At 43.6% G+C, this 19,716-nt stretch overlaps 1 protein-coding gene across 7 annotated transcripts in view; it reads left to right on the forward strand.

Moving 5' to 3' along the window:
- The window catches only part of PRLR (prolactin receptor), a 192,905-nt gene that overhangs the window by 55,344 nt on the left and 117,845 nt on the right, over positions 1-19,716 (forward strand). For 3 of the 7 annotated variants that reach the window (XM_019983032.2, XM_019983031.2, XM_019983033.2), the window contains exon 1: positions 770-915. The exons of 3 other annotated variants lie outside the window; for them this stretch is intronic. The gene's annotated coding sequence lies outside the window, so the exon portion shown is untranslated. Of the gene's footprint in view, positions 1-769; positions 916-19,716 lie in introns of those variants that run through there. One more of the 7 variants, XM_070774775.1, reaches the window with a different exon arrangement.

The raw sequence follows: 19,716 nt of genomic DNA on the forward strand, positions 1-19,716 counted from the left end.
AAGGTATTGGGAATGAGGGTATGAGGAGATATTCCTCTCCAGGGCAGCGGTGGTGGGGGGCGGTGGGCAGTCTTTGGAGAATCCCTTCAAGGATCTCAGCCTTAGACATCCCAAAATGTGTTTGTCCTCTTTGTCTATGCATGTTAAGTTTCTCGGCAGGCAGACAGTATGTGAAAGAGAACCCTTAAGAAAGTAAAACTATTCTCTCATTCCCTTTATTTTTCCTCCGTTGAGTTTCCTCTCTTCACTTCCCACCCTTTCATCATTCTGCCACACTCTCATCACCTCCTAGGATACATATAGGCTTTTTGCTGCCTGTAGGATTGAGCCCCAACTCCTCAAGGTGGCCTTCTGTGGGGTGCAGGCTCAGTATGAGACCACTGAATGTGGTATGAGAATGAGCCATTCTTTTGCCTTTGTTTCACAGGAATTGATGAACTGCTTTTTCTGGAAACCTGAGGATGGTATTTTCCTTCAAAATCAACTTTGTCTTTTTGCTTAGAATCTGTTAAAGACTGAGGTCCTCTCTCCCACTCCCCACCCCCATCTAAACTCAATAGACACACATAAGCAAGCCTTCCCCTGACCCCAGGCTCTTGACCCTTGGAACCTGCAGAGACCAAGTGTGCCTTTGTGTTTTTCAGTAAGAGATTGTCTTGCCTGCCCTGTCCCCATAATTGAACAATGATTAACAACCCTGCTTACTTTAATACACAGATAAATTATTAACAGTGGGCTGTGCCTTTTCCCAGGTTGTAAAAAGATAACTGGTTAGACTCCCAGCGTTCTCCTTGTTGGGGGAGGAAATGTAGAGGGAATGTCATCTGAGGCCACTGGCCTCTGAGATACAAAACAAAGATGCGGCAGGCTCCAGCCCAGAGTAGGAGCCAGGCGATAGACAACAGGAAGGCCCAGGTGAGAGGCTTTCAGCTCTCTTTGTCAGTTTTGAGTCTTCTCTTTCATTTTTGTCTTCTGCATTTGGGAATGGGCGGGAGGCATGCAGTAGGATTAGGGTGTCAATGACTGCACAAAGTTCTTAGGGAAAAGTCCTTGTTTTGAGGAGAGATGACCAAGAAAGCGGCAAGTGAATGTAAAGACCAACACGAAGGCCCCTCTAGACCTTGGCTGTTCCAGGGAGAGAGTGTGGGCTGGCATGGGGGCACAGCATGGGGACACAGCTGCTTGGCCACTTGACAAATCAGGCCTGGGGATGTGGGAAGGGGGAGCAAAAGATGATGAAGTCAGGATGCATTGCATTGATGGCAAGTTGGAAACATCTCCAGACCTCTGGAGGCAGAGGGAGGCCAGACAGTGAACTGTGAAGACCCAGTGGAGCCCATACAAGTGAATCAAGAGAAATCTGGGTGATTTGGGCTGAAGTTTTTGGGTTTTACTTGTTTTTAACAGACTTCATTTTTAGAGCAATCTTAGGTTTACAGAAAAAAATTGCACAGAAAATACAGTGAATTCTCACATCCCTCCTCCCCTGACACATGGATTCCTCTATTATTAACACTTGAATTAGTATGAAATGTTCCCTTGGTATCTCTAATTTTCTTGAAGAGATCTCTAGTCTTTCCCCTTCTGTTGTTTTCCTCTATTTCTTTGCACTGATCGCTGAGGAAGGCTTTCTTATCTCTCCTTGCTATTCTTTGGAACTCTGCATTCAGATGCTTATATCTTTCCTTTTCTCCTTTCCTTTTTGCTTCTCTTTTTTCACAGCTATTTGTAAGGTCTCCCCAGGCAGCCATTTTGCTTTTTTGCATTTCTTTTTCTTGGGGATGGTCTTGATCCCTATCTCATGTACAATGTCACGAACCTCCGTCCATAGTTCATCAGGCACTCTATCTATCAGATCTAGTCCCTTAAACCTATTTCTCACTTCCACTGTATAATCATAAGGGATTTGATTTAGGTCATACCTGAATGGTCTAGTGGTTTTCCCCACTTTCTTCAATTTAAGTCTGAATTTGGCAATAAGGAGTTCATGATCTGAGCCAAAGTCAGCTCCCAGTCTTGTTTTTGCTGACTCCTCCATCTTTGGCTGCAAAGAATATAATCAATATGATTTCGCTGTTGACCATCTGGTGATGTCCATGTGTAGAGTCTTCTCTTGTGTTGTTGGAAGAGGGTGTTTGCTATGACCCTCTTGCTATGTTTCTTTTGTCAAAACTCTATTAGCCTTTGCCCTGCTTAATTCCGTACTCCAAGGCCAAGTTTGCCTGATACCCCAGGTGTTTCTTGATTTCCTACTTTTGCATTCCAGTCCCCTATAATGAAAAGGACATCTTTTTTGGGTGTTAGTTCTAAAATTGCAGCCATGAAATTAAAAGACGCTTACTCCTTGGAAGAAAAGTTATGACCAACCTAGATAGCATATTCAAAAGCAGAGACATTACTTTGCCAACAAAGGTCCGTCTAGTCAAGGCAATGGTTTTTCCAGTGGTCATGTATGGATGTGAGAGTTGGACTGTGAAGAAAGCTGAGCACCGAAGAATTGATGCTTTTGAACTGTAGTGTTGGGAAAGACTCTTGAGAGTCCCTTGGACTGCAAGGAGATCCAACCAGTCCATTCTAAAGGAGATCAATCCTGAGTGTTCACTGAAGGACTGATGTTAAAGCTGAAACCCAATACTTTGGCCACCTCATGCAAAGAGTTGACTCATTGGAAAAGACCCTGATGCTGGGAGGGATTGGAGGCAGGAGGAGATGGGGACAACAAAGGATGAGATGGCTGGATGGCATCATCGACTCGAAGGACATGAGTTTGAGTGAACCCCAGGAGGTGGTGATGGACAGGGAGGCCTGGTGCTGTGATTCATGGGGTCGCAAAGAGTCGGACACAACTGAGCGACTGAACTGAACTGAACTTCATTAGTATGGTACAGTTATTACAGTGATGAACCAGTATAGATACATGAGTATCAACTAAGGTCCATAGTTTACATTAGGGTTCACTCTTTGTGTTGCGAAGGTCCATGGTTTTGACAAATGCATAATGTCATGTATCCCCTGGTACAATGTCATAGAGAATAGTTTTACTCCCCTAATAGTCCCCTGTGCTTCACCACATCATCCTGCCTCCTTTCCCCCAAGCCCCCGGCAACTAATGGCCCTTTTCACTCTCTCTGTAGTTTTGCCTTTCCACATAGAATTTCCTCATATAGTTGGAACCCTACAGGCTGTAGTGTTTTCAGACTGGCTTCTTTCAACTAGTTATATGCTGCATGTCTTTTATTTCCTGCATGTCTTTTCATAGCTCAATAGCTCATTTCTTTTTGTTGTTTTGTTGTTTAGTTGCTAAATTGTTTCTGACTCTTTGTGACCCCATGGACTGTAGTCTGCCAGGCTCCTCTGTCCATGGAATTCTCCAGGCAAGAATCCTGGAGTGGGTTGCCATTTCCTTCTCCAGGGGATCTTCCCAACATAAGGACTGAACCCACGTTTCCTCCATTGGCAGGTAGATTCTTTACTGCTGAGCCACCAGGGAAGCCTTTTTATTTAGTGCTGAGTAATCTCACATTGTATGGATGTACCACAGGACTTTTATCCATTTGGGGAGATAAAAGACAGAAACAATGGAAAGGGTGGATGACAAGAAAGCAGCAAGGTCCAAGGGATGTCATAGAAGGAAGAAGGAGGAAGGTTTGAAGTGGAAAAATAAACATTAGTGCAGAGGCCTGAATCGACCTAAGCCAGGTTCTTGAGACCAATGCTCGGTAGGAGAAGCCAGCTCCCCACTGACCTCCACTACGGCTTTCCTGTTCTTATAGACAGAAACTTCATGAGGGCAGGAACAATGACCACATCATCCATCAGCCCAGTATAATGCAGACATCCAATAAATATTTGTTGAACCCTTTCAACCTTCCAAGATCTTTCTTAAAGAGCAAATTTGCCCAGACACCAGGAGATCTGAAGTTCCTGAGGTCATCTCAGGCAGGTCTTCACTGCTCGCTCTGCTGAGCCTTTTTTTTTTTTTTTTTTTTTAATTGTAGTGGGGCAAAACTTGCCTGGGATGTTCCCCTGCTCAACCAAGAATCCATCTCTCTTGTGAGATGTTCCATGGACAGAACCAGAGGCAAGCTGTAGGGAACCAGGAAAACCAAGGGAGCTTCAAGCTAACCTCACATCCCAGGTTAAAAAAAGGTCTCACCAAGGGATCAGAATCCAACTTTCCAAGCGTTCATTTTTCAGCCCAATCACAATGCAGCAGAATTAGCCCAAATAATCACTATGGAAACAGGAAGAGCAAGCAGGGGATTCAGGTGCTAGGAAACAGCTGTGAGAGGAGATGAGCCAAACCCTCCAGATGTTCATATTTGAGGGGAGAGAAGGTCCCTGCCACACAGTAACAGCTCATGTGTGGGAGCTGTTGGAGTGCAGCTTAGAGTCTGGGTGGAAGGGATGGTCCTCCAGGTGAGCTGAAAAGTCAGCTCAGAAACTGCAGGGTCAATAGCTATTCACCCATCAAAATTCATCACATGGGTAGTGCTCCCCAGGCAAAAGAGTTCACCAAGCAGACCTTAGTCTTGGGCAAGATCACTGCTTAAGATAAGATCCTCTGCAGAGTGTGATACTTGCATTCCTTGATACCTGTATCACTTTCTCTCCTTGTGAAGAAAGGGGTGAATGAATCCAGTAAGACAATGAGGGTATTTTTCTTGGGATTTGTCCATACCCCGTTCATAGTCACCTGACTCAGAAAGTCAGGACCAGGGTAGAGAATGCTTGAGAATTTCTCTTCTTCCTTCCTTCTTTCTTTCTTTTTTAATGTTTGAGAACTAGTTGTTTTGTTTACTTATTTATGCTGTACTCTGTGGCATGTGGGCTCTTAGTTCCCCAACCAGGGACCAAACCCATGCCCCTGCAGTGGAAGCATGGAGTCATAACCACTGGAAATCCAGAGAATTTCTTATTTGGGGGAAGGAATGTGAGCTGCTTGGCCTGAAGCCTGTTTTGAACAGTGGGGCTTATCCAGAGACATACATTTTGCTCCCCGTCTCTTGGGGAGCTGAGGGTGAAGGTGGACAGTTAATCAGATTCAGAGGGTTGAGGTAGGGTCAGTGAGTGGGGTGAGGAGTAACTGCCTTCCCACCTTGAGGCCCCCTAAATGACAGCCCCTGAAGAAAGGGGACATACCCATGGAGAGGGTGGCCCAGTGTTGATTCTGTGTTTCCAAGGTGCCAGCCTTGAAGCTCCTTTGACCATGGGGCAGCAGAAGGGGCCCCAGGACCTCCACATAGCCAGAAACACAGCAGGCAGGGAAGAGCTTGGCATCTGTCAGTGTTGGGGCAGCTGGCCCTTTCTGCTGAGCCTGACTGGTCTCCGGGGCATTTCTTACACATAGGGGCTTGCTTGGTGACTCAGACAGTAAAGAATTTGCCTGCAGTGCAGGAGACCTGGGTTCAATCCCTGGGTCAGGAAGATCCCCTGGAGAAGGGAATGGCTGCCCACTCTAGTATTCTTGCCTGGAAAATTCCATGCTGGAGGAGACCGGTGGGCTACAGCCCATGGGATCACAAAGAGTCAGACACAACTGAGCAACTAACACACACACACACACAGGCTCCCAGAGAACTACCACCAAGTTAGTTCTCTGATTCCAAATATTTCTACGAGAAAGATAGTGCCTGTGTCACACCACAATCCATCTCTTCTTTGAGGGCATCTACCATTTGGGTGCTCGCCAGCATGACATTTTCATTTCATTTTCTTGTTTCTATGTGTTTGTCTTCATCAGAGGGACTATGCATGGAAATGTTAAGAGGCTCGTTACTCTGTCCTGGAACTGGGACTCCCTGCTTTCCTCCTCCCACTCAAACTTTTCCTCCCCAGCTTTCCAGAACACTCTTAAGACTTAACTTCCTTCTATCTTAGTCTAGGCCCTTTCTTCCCATTTACCTTGTATTTCTCAGCCACCCGCATTGAAGCACATTTAAATACCCACCCACAACAAAGGTAAAACTTCAGCAAGAGGTCTGGGCTTTCCAGAAAACAGAGCCGGGAAGAGCAAGACACAGAGCTGAGAGAGGCACTAGCTCCTTCACAAGAGACCCTGAATATCTGGGAACATGACAGGAGAGGTACCCACAACAGAGTCCAGATCCTTGCCCTGGCTATAATATTAAACTATGACTCATTCATTTATTCATTTTGCAACAAATCATTTATTCTCTCCATAAATGTTTATTGAGCACCAGTTATATAACAGGTTAGGTCTTAATGATATAGAGATAAATGAAAGTCCTTGTCCCTGAGAAGCTAGTTGGTGACACAGGCACAGGGACCAGTAATGGGGATAACAAGTGTGAAGGAGTCTGTAGTCCTGAAAGACCCCAGGGCAGTGGGTATGCATGAGATGGCCTGGGACCAACTGAGCTGCTCTGGGAAGAATTTGTTAGGACTTAATGCCTGACCTCAGTGGCACCCCACTCCAGTACTCTTGCCTGGAAAAACCCATGGACGGAAGAGCCTGGTGGGCTGCAGTCCATGGGGTCGCTAAGAGTCAGACATGACTGAGCGACTTGACTTTCACTATCATGCACTGGAGAAGGAAATGGCAACCCACTCCAGTGTTCTTGCCTTGAGAATCCCAGGGACGGGGGAGCCTGGTGGGCTGCCGTCTATGGGGTCGCACAGAGTCAGACATGACTGAAGCAACTTAGCAGCAGCAGCAGCAGCAGCAGCAATGCCTGACCTGAGTCTTGAGGGTGAGGTTTGGAGGAGAAGGGCCCCGGATAGCACCTTCCTGGCCAGAGGATCCCTGTGCGGGAGCAGAGGCCCCTAGAGAGCGGGTGGCATCAAGGAACCTAGGATGTGAAGTGGCCAGAACCCTGAGTGTGTGGCCTGGAGACTGGGGGAGACCTGAGGCCAGAAGGCAGAGCAGCTCAGGATGGACTTTGAGGCTGGCAAGAAGGCTGAGGCTACAGAAGATTACAGAAGGACTGTGCACAGGAGAGATGTGCGATCAGAATCCCATTTACAGAAGGGCAGTCCTGGCTAAAATGTGGTGATCAGTTTGGAAGGAGCAAGCCCAGAGGCCCAGGGAACACTTAGGAGGCTGTTGCAATAAAATCACCTGGAAATGGTGTTCCTCGGAAGTCCTTCTCCACACTGTCCACCTCGGGCTTCCTGTCAGGGGAAGGCAAGCTGGCACAGCAGGCTTTCAGAAAAATAGCTCGCTTGTTAATTGTTCTGGTGCTGTCAGTGACTCTGTTGCTTTCTTTTACAGTCTCTTGTTATGTAAAATCACTGCCTTTTCTAAAACCAGCTTGAACACCTGGAAGTTCATGGTTCACATATTGCTGAACCCTGGCTTGGAGAAACTTAACCCATAACCCCACATAAATAGATTCTTCAATGAAAATTAAATGAATTAGTGCCTGTAGAACAGTGCCTGGCACCTAGAAGTTCTCAATAATGCTAAATTATGCCAGGTATAAATTAAAAACTCCCTGGTGAGTGGATGGCAGAGTTGAAATTCAGCATGGCCTTACCAGTGATTCACAGCTTGTGTCTTTTTTGTCAGTCAGGGCTTATAACCCACCAAGTGAGGATTTTGGATAATCCTCCTGGCTAACAGGTAGGTACAAGATGAGAATGTGGTGGCTCAATGAGGTCTGTGCTTTTTCTTCCCTGTTCTCCAAGCTGTGCATACTGGACGATGCAACTAGCTCAGAGGGGGAACAAAACGATTCCCATTTCTTTTAAAAAGGAACCAGGGAAGGTACTGTCTTCCTGATGAATCCATGGAAGGAAATTTCCCGTTGTCAGTGACTCAGCCCTGGGGGCTGGGACAGGGCCAGCTTGCCAGCCTTGGAGATGGAGATTACTGAAGGGTGATCCACATGGTCCGACCCCAAGCCACCTAAGGGAGCTGCTGACCTGAGTAAAGTGTTTGCTCACCTGAGTTCACCTTAGAATCGGCCCTTTAAAAAATAAATAAGGTGTGTTGATCTTTTGTGTGGATGGTTAAACAAATCTGGTGGCCCCAAGTAATTCCAGGTAAAGAAGCTGCTGAAATCTGCCAAAGCTGGGCCTAAAAGAACCCAGTGGCTTCTCCGTAGAGCTTTCTGGGAATTGCCATGTTCTTCTTCTTAGCAGGCCCCTTGGCCTCTGTGGGCAGCTGCCCCATGACGGCACCAGCCAGGGATTAAGGAGATGGCATAGGCCTGGGAGACAGGATAGCTGACACAGACCAAAGTCAAATGTAGCTGCTAAGAAAAAAGACTGGGGATATGGAGTTGCAGTGGCGGGAGATACCAGAAGGGTGGTGTCCACAGAGCGGTTTTGAGAGGATGGACCTTGCTGTTGATTGACGTCCTACAACCCTCATCTTAGAAACATGTACACTGACCTCCAAGGCCAAGGCAAGGTCCCTCTCTCCTTCTTGCCCTTCGAATTCCTGTCTCTTTTCACTAGGTAAACAGGAAACTTCTGCCCTCCAGTAGGAAAACCCTAGAATGGGAGGGGAGGACACCTGCCGGTTCTGTTGCCCCCCAGGCTCTGTGACCCTGGACAAGGAATTTCACCTTTCTGGGCTGAGTTTCCTTTTCTGTTATTTGAGGGGCTTGGAGTCATGAAGTATGGACTCTTCAGGTGAAAAAAAAAGATCTTGGAAATCCCCTAGAGAAGGTAGAGAAGGCTGAGAAGTGAGTGGCTCATGGTCATTGAATTAACAAGGGGAGGAACCTAGGACTCTGGTATCATGACCCCCACCTGGGGCCCATCCCATTAATGACAGTCATCCATCCTCTGTCTATAATGTGTCAGACTGCTTACATTTACCCTGCAGAACAACCTTCTGAGATAGAGATTCTTATACCCATTTTATAGATAAGGAAACTGACTTGACCAAGATCCCTAGCTACTGAGGAGGAAAGCTGGGACTCTGCTGGTTTGGTGCCCTTCCTGCTGCACACCAGCTGCCTCTGATTACCCTCAGAACATCCCAGCCACGGGCCACCTTGTGTGCCCTGGCACCAACCCCAGCAAGAGCAGGGGCCTGATTCTTGAGAGCTGCCAGGTCGGTCCCAGGAATGGGACCAAGCAAGTAAGAATACTTATTCTCAAAGCAGCAGAGAAGTCATAGCCATCTTCCCAGTGTGAAGTAGCTTGCAATGGATAGATGAGATTTTATGAAAATATTCCGTGTGACATTAGAAATAAGCTGTTTGATCAAAATGGAGCAAAAGGAATTAGCCAGGTCCACCCTATGCTCCCTGTCTGATTCAGTGAGGTTTTATACTGACTGTCTTGACGTCACCCTATCGTCCCTGACCTAAAGGGCCAGGTGCACCAGAACAGGTGTTCCAAGTAGTGCCAGCACCCCTTGGAGTCTTGGGGAGAGCCACTCCCTCTGAGTAAACTTCGGCCTCCATGGAGTATCAGTGCTGCCTCTGGGTAGAGAAGAGACACCCTCTGAGATCGTTAAGATCTCTAAGATCTCTCCCTGGTGAGTCTAGATGAAGTTTAGTCTTGATGTTTAGCAGCTTGTTGTTGTTCGGTCGCTAAGTCGTTTCTGACTCTTTGTGAGTTATTTGAACCCATTACACCAGCACCACCTGGTCATCATATAATGCACTGATCTGGTTGGGAAAACATTCCTCGTGTTCCCCGTACTCCGAACAGAAACAGATGCTGCAAAACATGCTGCAGCATGTTTTCAACTTCCCTGCCTAGGCTCCCAGCAGGGTCGACAGGCAGGTCTTAGATCTGCAAAGACACCTGATCTAAGTAGAGACAGTTGTTTTTTGCCCGTGATAAGCCTTCACCTCTAGTTGTCAGCATTGTGTATGTATAAACAGAATTTCTGCCCTCCACCGGTGTGACTGCTGCAGTTAGGAGTCCCAGAGTTAATTATTGACAGCCAAAGAGATTCACAATGAGCCAGGACTAATGTGTTTTGTAGAAGCACGTTTCCATGAAGATTTTGCCCCTATAGGATTCCTCCTCAGGCTCCAGAACAGACAGATAGAAAAACATTGGGCCTTATCAGTTTAGTTAGAAGAGGCCCAAGCCTAAAACCTCGGGGAACTCACTTGGAAGATTTTTCTAGGAAAGCAGACTTTTTGATTTGACATCTCAATGAAACAGGTGTTTTGGGAGAATATGCTGCATGCTCAGTCACTTCAGTCACGTCTGACTCTTTGCCACCCCATGGACTATAGCCCGCCAGGCTCCTCTGTCCATGGAATTCTCCAGGCAAGAATATTGGAGTGGGTTTCCATTTTCTTCTCCAGGGTACCTTTCTGACCTAGGGATCAAACCCATGTCTCCTGTGTCTCCTGCATTGGCAGGTGGATTCTTTACCACTTGAGTCACCTGGGCTGTGTTGGGAGAATAAAATCATACTACCTTAGAAGGAACTGTGGTAGTCTGGCCTGATCTGGGGAGTACCTAACGAGAACTTCATTCATAGGTCAAGGTAATTCTAAACAATGGTAAGCCCTCAGGAGATTCCTTGGTTACTATACTCATCGTGAAATGAACATATCCTGGAATTTTGGTTGGAAGGGATGTGGGAACTCATTTTGTCTTTTCTCAGTACATGGATGAGATGTCTGAAATAAAAGGAAGTTCAAGTCTAGAGAATAAGACTAATGGCTCATAGGTCAGTTTGCTTCCTGTCCAAGGGGATCTGAAAGCCAAGGGAGCTTTATAATGACTTATATAATAGTTGTTTCTCTAAAGTCCTTCAAGCAGTCCCTTGAACTTTTTTATACAAAATAAAACTTTCCTTTGTTGATAAAATACAGAAGTGGTCCTTGGCTTAACATATACCAAAATATTATCATTCTGAACTCATAGTAGCAATTATATGGCTGAGCACTTACTATATGTGTAGCACTGTGCTAAACTGAGCAATTATAGCTGGGTGACTTACCCCACAGGTGCCTCACAGATACTTGTGTTATTTGGAAGATTGAATAAATACATACAAAGTGCTTAGAACTCCATCACCACATCTCACCTACAGCCTCAGTGTGTCCCTGCTTTGGCCAAGTATAACCATGTCCTGTGAGGAAGGGAAGGAGGTCTCACCCACGGACTCCTGTGGGTGAGGGGCTCTGTGGTGTGATGGCCCCCAAGTCCATGTCTAATTGATTCTAGTCTGCCAGATTCTACTTTTTTTTTTCCATCTGAGCATTTAAGGGTGCCTCTCTTAAAAGCAAATACTCTTCTGAGAAGTAAGCTTTGAATCAGTCAACCATCATCAGAACTTCTTTTCCATCTTCCCTGAAATCTGAAAGAACAAGATTATATAACTAAAGGCACAAGAAGAGGCCAAGCCCTTGATGCCTGAGAATTCAGACTGTAAGAGATGATTGTATGACATTAGCTTAACGTACTCCAGAGTGACTTTTTCTCTGAGAATAAATTCAAGTCTTCTTGGGTTGCCTTCTTTCAGATGGGAAAAATATTTTGAAAACTCTTATGTAACCCTGAATGAATGACTTGGTAAAAGCAGATGTCAGGGTCCTCCAAATAGCACACTTGTTTTGTTTTTCTCAGAGACTTATCAGTCTATAACCCTGAGATTTCAACACTCCAGTCAGTTCCGGGCTCTCTAAAATGAAACGGTCACATGCCCACATGTGTGTCTACAGTTAACTTCAAATGGACTAACTCAGGGCCAGGATTTCATCTGAGTTCATTGTCCTTTTCCATGTGTAAAATGAAAGGGAAAATGCATGGAGTCTAAGAGTTAGGAGTCTTAAGTCTTTTCTGTGTCCTGAAGACTCTTGGCCTAAATGAAGCAAATGCAATGGGCTCCATGGGAGAGAGACACAGGATCTGGGATCAGGCCATGCTTTCTGGCCGTGGAAGGCATGCCACAGACCTGCCAGCTTTAATGTAGGACCCAAGGCTTAAAGCTAGGACACACTGAGGTCCCTGTACCTAATTCTGTGATGAACCTTTGACTAGGGGCATTGGCAACTCATAGTGTGTCCAGTAGGAGGCAACAAGGAAGCAGATTGGTGAACCAGAGAAATGCGAGGGAAAAACATTGAGATTTTGTTTTCTGTAAAAGAGAAAGCCCCAGAGGAATGGGGTGGCTATCTGCTCTTTAAAGTGCTCATATAGAAGAGGAAGAAGAGGCATTCTTCTTTGTTTCAAATGTGAAAAGTAGTACCAATGGAAGGAGACTATAGGATACCCAGGTTTTTCTAGCAATTGAAGCTGTCTTCAGTGCGCAAATCCTGCAGGTTGGTGCCATTCTTGGTGCTTCACGTGCTGATTCAGTGGCTGAAGGAGGAGACACGAGTAGCAGAGGCTGAAGTGGGATGATTTCCCTTCAATGGGAGATTGGACTAGAGATTTACTTACGCTAAGTTATTTCAATCATGTCCTACTCTTTGCAACCCTGTGGACTGTAGCCTACCAGGCTCCTCTGTCCATGGAATTCTCCAGTCAAGAATACTGGTTTCAATGCCCTCCTCCAGGGGATCTTCCCAACCCACGGATCGAACCCACATCCCTTATGTCTCCTGCATTAGTAGGTGGATTCTTTACTACTAGCACCACTTGGGAAGCCCAGGTTGTTGCTAATTATAAAGAGAATAGTTATTTGATGTTTTTAAGTGGATGAGCAATAAAGGTGGGTTTATGATCTCTGAATTCCACAAAGCAAATAATTCACTTTCTCATGTGAACTATTTCATGCCTGGAAAGTCTGAGAAACAGGAAAGCTCAGAGGTTTGAAAGGTAATTTAAAAATACTCTCTCGAAGGCCATCAGATCACAAAAGTCAGTGCCCAGTGTGGGTGAAGGCCTGGGCTATGGAAGCAGAGCCCACAAGGGTTCAAACCCTGACTTTGCCCTCATTATACTCCATGAACTTGGATGGGCTACCTTGACTTATGCCTTCACTCCTGCAGCTGTAAGGTAAAAAGTTTAACCCTTGCCTTCCACTCCCATTGTGAGCCTGAAGTCTGTGAACGTACCTAAAACATGAGAACTGTGCCAGGTACATAGTGAGCATGCAGTAAAGGTTGGTGCTTGTTAGACAAGGAGTAATCATTATTATTTCTTAAGGGCATGAAAGAATTTAAACATGGTATCAGCTTACAACAAATGTGTATGCTTTTTTTGATTTGTGATATCGTGAAAAGGAGAAGTCAAACAGGGCTGTGTCTTTGGTAATAATGAACATTTTAGGGGCCCATTCAGGGGTGATGAATCCTGTAAGTGGAGTGAATGACAGCTGAGTCCCATGAAGCAATGGAACAGAGTCCAGTGACTTTTTTTAAGTAGTGGAGTCCAAAGAGAATGGAAGTGTAGCCAAGTCCCTGGGATTTCCACTGTTTCCTGTGGCTGTATTTTGGCTCCGCGGTTCCCCAAGAGAAATAAAAATCAAGGCTTCATCCAGATTGTTCATCTGCTCCCATGTTGAAAGTGCAGTAACATCTGGTTGACAACCTAATTATATCTACCCTAAATTTTGCTCTTATCCTAAGAGCACCTACATCACCACGGGAAAAGAGGAGAAAAACAGGAAAGAGGGTTTAATTTCTTCTCTTGATAATTACCTCGTGTTTTACGCTGAGAGGGCTTGTTGAGGTCTAGGAGCCATTCATTCCTCCTTTGATCCTTTGAATTTCTCACACTCTCATCTTTATTAGGTGAATTTTATTATACATCTTTATTAGATGAATTTCTCACACTCTCAACTTTATTAGACTGGCAGCTAATGAAAGGAAGGGGAGAAAGATTTCAAACATCCCTCTCAGGACATATCAGGCAGCTCTTGAGATTCTGCTGGCTCATTTATCCAAATGAAATGGATCTCTGGGGAAACAGCAAATGTTTTCCAGTCCTGAGAGTTACATCGTTTCTCTGTGAATTAAGGCAGCTCTCTCCTAACTTTAAATGACCCATCACATATTGTAGGACAAGCTTATTTTTCACACTCCCAGTAAATATGACAGGGAGACCACAGACAACTCCGGAGAGTCTCTTTGGAATCTGGATGGTGTCTAGAATGACCGTGTAAATTGTTTCCTTTCTCCTTAGGTTGTCTATAAAACCAACATTATTACAAAATGTTGAGAACTATTATGCTTCATTAGTGTGCTCCTGAATCACAATTCAGTGATTATGTAAGATGACAACATTTTTCCACATATGTGCATCTCCTAGGACTCTTTCAACTTGTCGATTCCTTCCTATCCTCAAATTTTGAGTGGGGATGAAATGCGAGTGAGAATCAAATGAAGATGAAAGTTGTTTCTCATGATCACTTTGTTCTTTTCCTTCATTATTTCTTTTACTGCTTATGACTGTTAAAATCTATCTGCCTGGAAATCTATCTACTGTATAGAACATGCAATCACTTAATTCACAGACGGAAAAAGTATTTCTGGCAATAGTGACCTTTCACTTGAAGAAGGCATTGTTTTGGGCCTGCTAACTTATTGCCTTAGGTAGAATTGGTTTCTTTAGGTCAACAATTATTGTTTGTTCTTTTTGTCTGTTTGTTGGTTTTTGTTTGTTTGTTTTCTTATTTTTAATTGAAGTATAGCTGATGTACAATATTATATGTTACAGATGTACAATATAGTGAGTCACAATTTTTAAAGGTTATACTCCATGTATAGTTATTATAAAATATTGGATATATTCCTTGTGTTGTACAGTATATCCTTCTTGTTGTTGTTATTCTTCAATCGCTAAGTCATATCTGAGTCCTTGAGACCCCATGGACTGCAGCATGCCAGGTTCCTCTGTCCTTCACTATCTCCTGGAGTTTGTTCAAGTTCATGTCCTTTGAGTTGGTGATGCCATCCAACCTTTTCATCCTCTGCCGCCCCCCTCTCCTTTTGCCTTCAACCTTTCCCAGCATCAGGCTCTTCTCCAGTGAGTCAGTTCTTCACATCCAGTGGCCAGAGTATTGAGCTTCAGCTTCAGCGTCACTCCTTCCAATGAATGTTCAGGGTTGACTTCCTTTAGGACTGACTGGTCTGATCTCTTTGCACTACCCTTGTAGCTTGTCTTACACCTAATAGTTTGTACCTTACTCCCCTATCGCTATACTGCCCCTACCCCTCCCTCTCCTCACTGGTAACCACTAGTTTTTTCTCTGTATCTGTGAGTCTGCTCCTTTTTTGTTATATTCACTAGTTTGTTGTATTTTTTAATACAACATATAAGTGATATATCATGCAGTATTTGTCTTTTGCTGTGGCTTACTTCACTTAGTTCTTTATTTGACCTAGCATGTAAACAGATGATGGTTAAACCTGGCAGATTTTTGTTCACAAAGGTTTTATTTGTCTGGAAGATTCTACATACTCTGTGTAAAGAATGCCCACAAAGCCTGTTGGCATGAGACTGTGAACCAGCATGTAATGCTCTCCAAGGTAGAAAATATATCATGAAAACATTCAGTGAACATGGGTCGGATGTCATGTGACATCCTCGGAGTGCCCCCCATCTCAACCACATATGATCACTTGTTAATTCAACCTGACAAGAGTTGAAGACCTTAAAACAGCTGTCAAGACTCCATGGAAGAGACCCAGAGAGAAGAACCTACGGAAATATTTCAGTGAGTGTGGGCAGAGGAAGATAGCATCAGAGCCAAGGTCTTGTGCACACAGAACCTGGGGTTGCCATGGTGCTCGCTCTCTCCTAAGAGCCTTTCCCACTTAGGAAGCTTTTAGGATCTATTCCCCTTAATCATAAAAAAGAAATTTACCGGGTCAAGTTATTTTAGCCTCCATTTTGTTCCTTACTTCACAGAGAATTGCACTTAATCTATAAATGAGTTCTGATGTTACAAAAACTGAATATTGTAGATTGGTAGTATTAAACATATTAAGAGAGAGGGAAGGATTCTCTTTTAGAAGAATAATATAATCTGAGCAGCATCTCTTGCTTATAGGCATAGAGATACCCATTAAGAAATTTTCTGCTTAGAAATATTTCTGAATTTAATGGTTCCATTAAGCAATTCAAATTTAATATAAGCATACAGCATCTCTCCCCCACAACCTTACTAAAATTAAGTGTGCCAAATCATCCTTCTTGTTATTACTTCGCCAGCTGGAAGGTATATCTCACCCTTGTATTAGACCAACTTGACTTGTATTAAAGGGTATATCTCACCCTTGTGTTAGATCAGCTTAACTTGTATTAAACTAATAGGTAGACCTAATGCCTGACTCAGATATGCAGATGATACCCCCCTAATGGCAGAAAGTAAAGAGGAACAAAAAAGCCTCTTGATGAAGGTAAAAGAGGAGAGTGAAAAAAGCTGGCTTAAACTCAACATTCAAGAAATGAAGATCATGGCGTTCAGTCCCATCACTTCATAGCAAATAGAGACAAAAGAAATGTAAACAGTGACAGACTATTTTCTTGGCAGCAGACAGTGACTGCAGCCATGAAATTTTTAAAAGGTGCTTGCTCCTTAGAAGAAAAGCTATGACCAACCTAGAGAGTGTGTTAAAAAGCAAAGACATCACTTTTGCCAACAAAGGCCCGTCTAGTTGAAGCTATGGTTTTTCCAGTAGTCATGTATGGATGTGAGAGTTGGACCATAGAGAAGGCTGATTGCCAAAGAATTGATGCTTTCGAATTGTGGTGCTGGAAAAGACGCTTGAGAGTCCCTTGGACAGTAAGAAGATCAAACTAGTCAATTCTAAAGGAGATCAACCCTGAATATTCATTGGAAGAGCTGATGCTGAAACTGAAGCTCCAATACATCGGCCACCTGATGCGAAGAGCTGACTCATTGGAAAAGACCTTGATACTGGAAAATATTGAGGGCAGGAGGAGAAGAGGACGACAGAGGATGAGATGGTTGGATGACACCATCAACTCACTGGAGATGAGTTTGAGTAAACTCCAGGAGATAGTGAAAGACAGGGAAGCCTGGTGTGCTGCAGTGCATGGAGTCACAGAGTCAGACACAACTGAGTGACTAAACAACAGCAAATGCCTGATTAGTTAATGCCAGAATTATTAATCATGACTTTGATAAATCCTAGTCCGTAAAGAGATCACTCTTGGCCAGTGGCATTCCAATGTAAAACTTGTCAACAGAAGTTAGCTGGCTGGTCATTGACCTTCAACTACATATACCAGTACAAATATTAGGACAAATTGTCATATTTATGGAACCTCAAGAATTAAACATTTTAGAATTTAACTGAATATGCTTCTCAGTGCTTTTGCCCAAGGACATGGTAATCAATGACATATTCTTAAATACCCACCATATGCCACTGCTCTCAGAAACACTTTCAGTCTTGAATGAGAGGTAGGAGATACATACTTTCTTTTAAAAACTAACTGTACAGTAACAGTATTAACTCTATTGCACAGATGTGCAATAAATGTCCAAATGAGAAGCATAGATGAGTGCCATATGAAGTCAGTGTGGCCCCCAGTGCTCCCTAAGCACTTACAATGATAGATGGTTCTTCATCTGTTCATTTGCGTGTAATTATACCACCATGCTGGACTGGAAGCTCTATGTGAGCAAGGCCCATATCTCTACTATTATCACGTCTATTCTATTCACCCGGTCTTTAACTGCTGCTGCTGCTGCTAAGTCACTTCAGTCGTGTCCGTCTCTGTGCGACCCCATAGACGGCAGCCCACCAGGCTCCCCTGTCCCTGGGATTCTCCAGGCAAGAACACTGGAGTGGGTTGCCATTTCCTTCTCCAATGCATGAAAGTGAAAAGTGAAAGTGAAGTCTCTCAGTCGTGTCCGACTCTTCTCGACCCCATGGACTGCAGCCTACCAGGCTCCTCCATCTATGGGATTTTCCAGGCAAGAGTACTGGAGTAGGGTGCCATTGTCTTCTCCACAGTAAAAGACTGTTGCATGGCTGAAGCTCCACAGAGAAGTAAATATTGAGGGATGGGCCAAATTTTAACACACATGAAACTTTAATGGCAGGGTGAACTTATGAGCCAAATCAGGAAGCAAGGATTAGCATGGCAAATATAGCCTGTCATTTTCTCAGCAAACCTTTGCAGCTCCCTCACTATGTGCTAGATAGATACTGAGTGGGTAGTATGGGTACCAAGGGGAAGGAAAAACCATTCCCATGGACAGAGGAGAGATTTTTGAGACCAGCCTGCGTGGTGTGAGGTGGGCCAGGGCTGACTGGGAGAAACAGTGATGCAAAGAGCAGAGTTCACAGGTGAGAAGAGCCTTGAGGTCTTTGTCCTGAGAACAGTGAAAGCCAGCAACCAGTCTTAAACTGTTTAAGAAGGACTGAAAGGTCATTGGAAAGGTCCCAGGAATTCTTATGACATCCTTGTTAAGAGACAGTTCGTCACTGATGGAAGCTTTAGCCAGGATGGACACACTTTAAGAAGTGCTATCTCAAACTTTCAGTGAGATGTTTATTCACACAATTAGAATATTCAGGACTGGATTATATTTGCACTTTTTATTTCATTTTTACTTAACCAATATATTAACAGTGATTGGTAATGTTTTCATAAATATAACTTGTTTCTTTAAATACGATTTTTCTAAGAAGATTTGGCACGTTGTTAAAATGTGGTTTTACTATATTCATAGGCAAAAGGTTTTTCCAACAGACCATACTTTCATAATATAATTCAATGGGATAAGGAAACTTTCATCATAGAGCAAACTTTGCTAGGATTCATCTGCTCCTTTGCATTTATGTCCAAGTAAAGTTAGCCATTGTAACAACTAACATCAGTAACTAAACCATCTCTTCCCTATGCTGTTTTCTATGGAACATACAATGAACATTTTGCATTTTGTATAGGCAACCAGATTTTAACAATGTATATCCTGATTGCAAGCTAGTTCCTTCACAAGCCACATAACTATCTTCAACCCCCATAAATCATGAAAACTGTAGATGATGGCACAGATGGCCGACTCTTGGTGTCTATGATGTGTAAGAGCCAAGTATTTGGTTTCTATGGGCAAGTGGTAAGATGAAGATCTAATGTAGAAGTGTTCCTTCATATCATCTTTCCTGAAGACTTAGTTTGCAACTGAGCAGCAAATATCTGGTTTCAAATAAGTTTACATCTAATATTACTGCTGAAAGTCTAGAAAGCTTATTATTTTAGTGATCTTTTTAAAAAAATTTGAATGAGGTGTGAAATTTCTACTCCAATTCTGAAAATATAAAGAAATATTATGTTTAAAAAAAAAACAGGAAATTAAGATGTGATACAGTATTATTAACTAAAGTACAGATTTGTTCAAATTTCACAAAATTTTATGCTAGTCCATTATTTATTTTCATACCTTATTCAAGATTCCACATTGTATTTACTTGCATTGAGCAGCTTCAGCTGCATGCAACAAATTCTGATAAATTCTCTTTTCATTTTTATTATTACAAATATTTTCTAATTATCATATTTTCATAAGCTTCTTAGACACACTCTTCATTTAAAAGTGGACATTTAATTTCCAAATACATGGAGTTTTTAAAGTATCCTTCACATTAATTTCTCATTTAAATGGTAATGAATCTGCCTGCAATGCAGGAGACTCGAGTTCAATCCCTCAGTCACAAAGATCCCCTGGGGAAGGGAATGGCTACCTACTCCAGTATTCTTGACTGGGGCCAAATTCCATGGACAGAGGAGCCTGGTGAGCTACAGTTCACAGGGTCACAAAGAGTCGGACAAGACTAAGCATCTGACACTTCACTTCTCATTTAAATACTTCCTTCTCTGCAATCACCCTCTGTGCTTTTT

Source organism: Bos indicus, chromosome 20, assembly GCF_029378745.1.
Source record: "Bos indicus isolate NIAB-ARS_2022 breed Sahiwal x Tharparkar chromosome 20, NIAB-ARS_B.indTharparkar_mat_pri_1.0, whole genome shotgun sequence".
NCBI lineage: Eukaryota > Metazoa > Chordata > Mammalia > Artiodactyla > Bovidae > Bos > Bos indicus.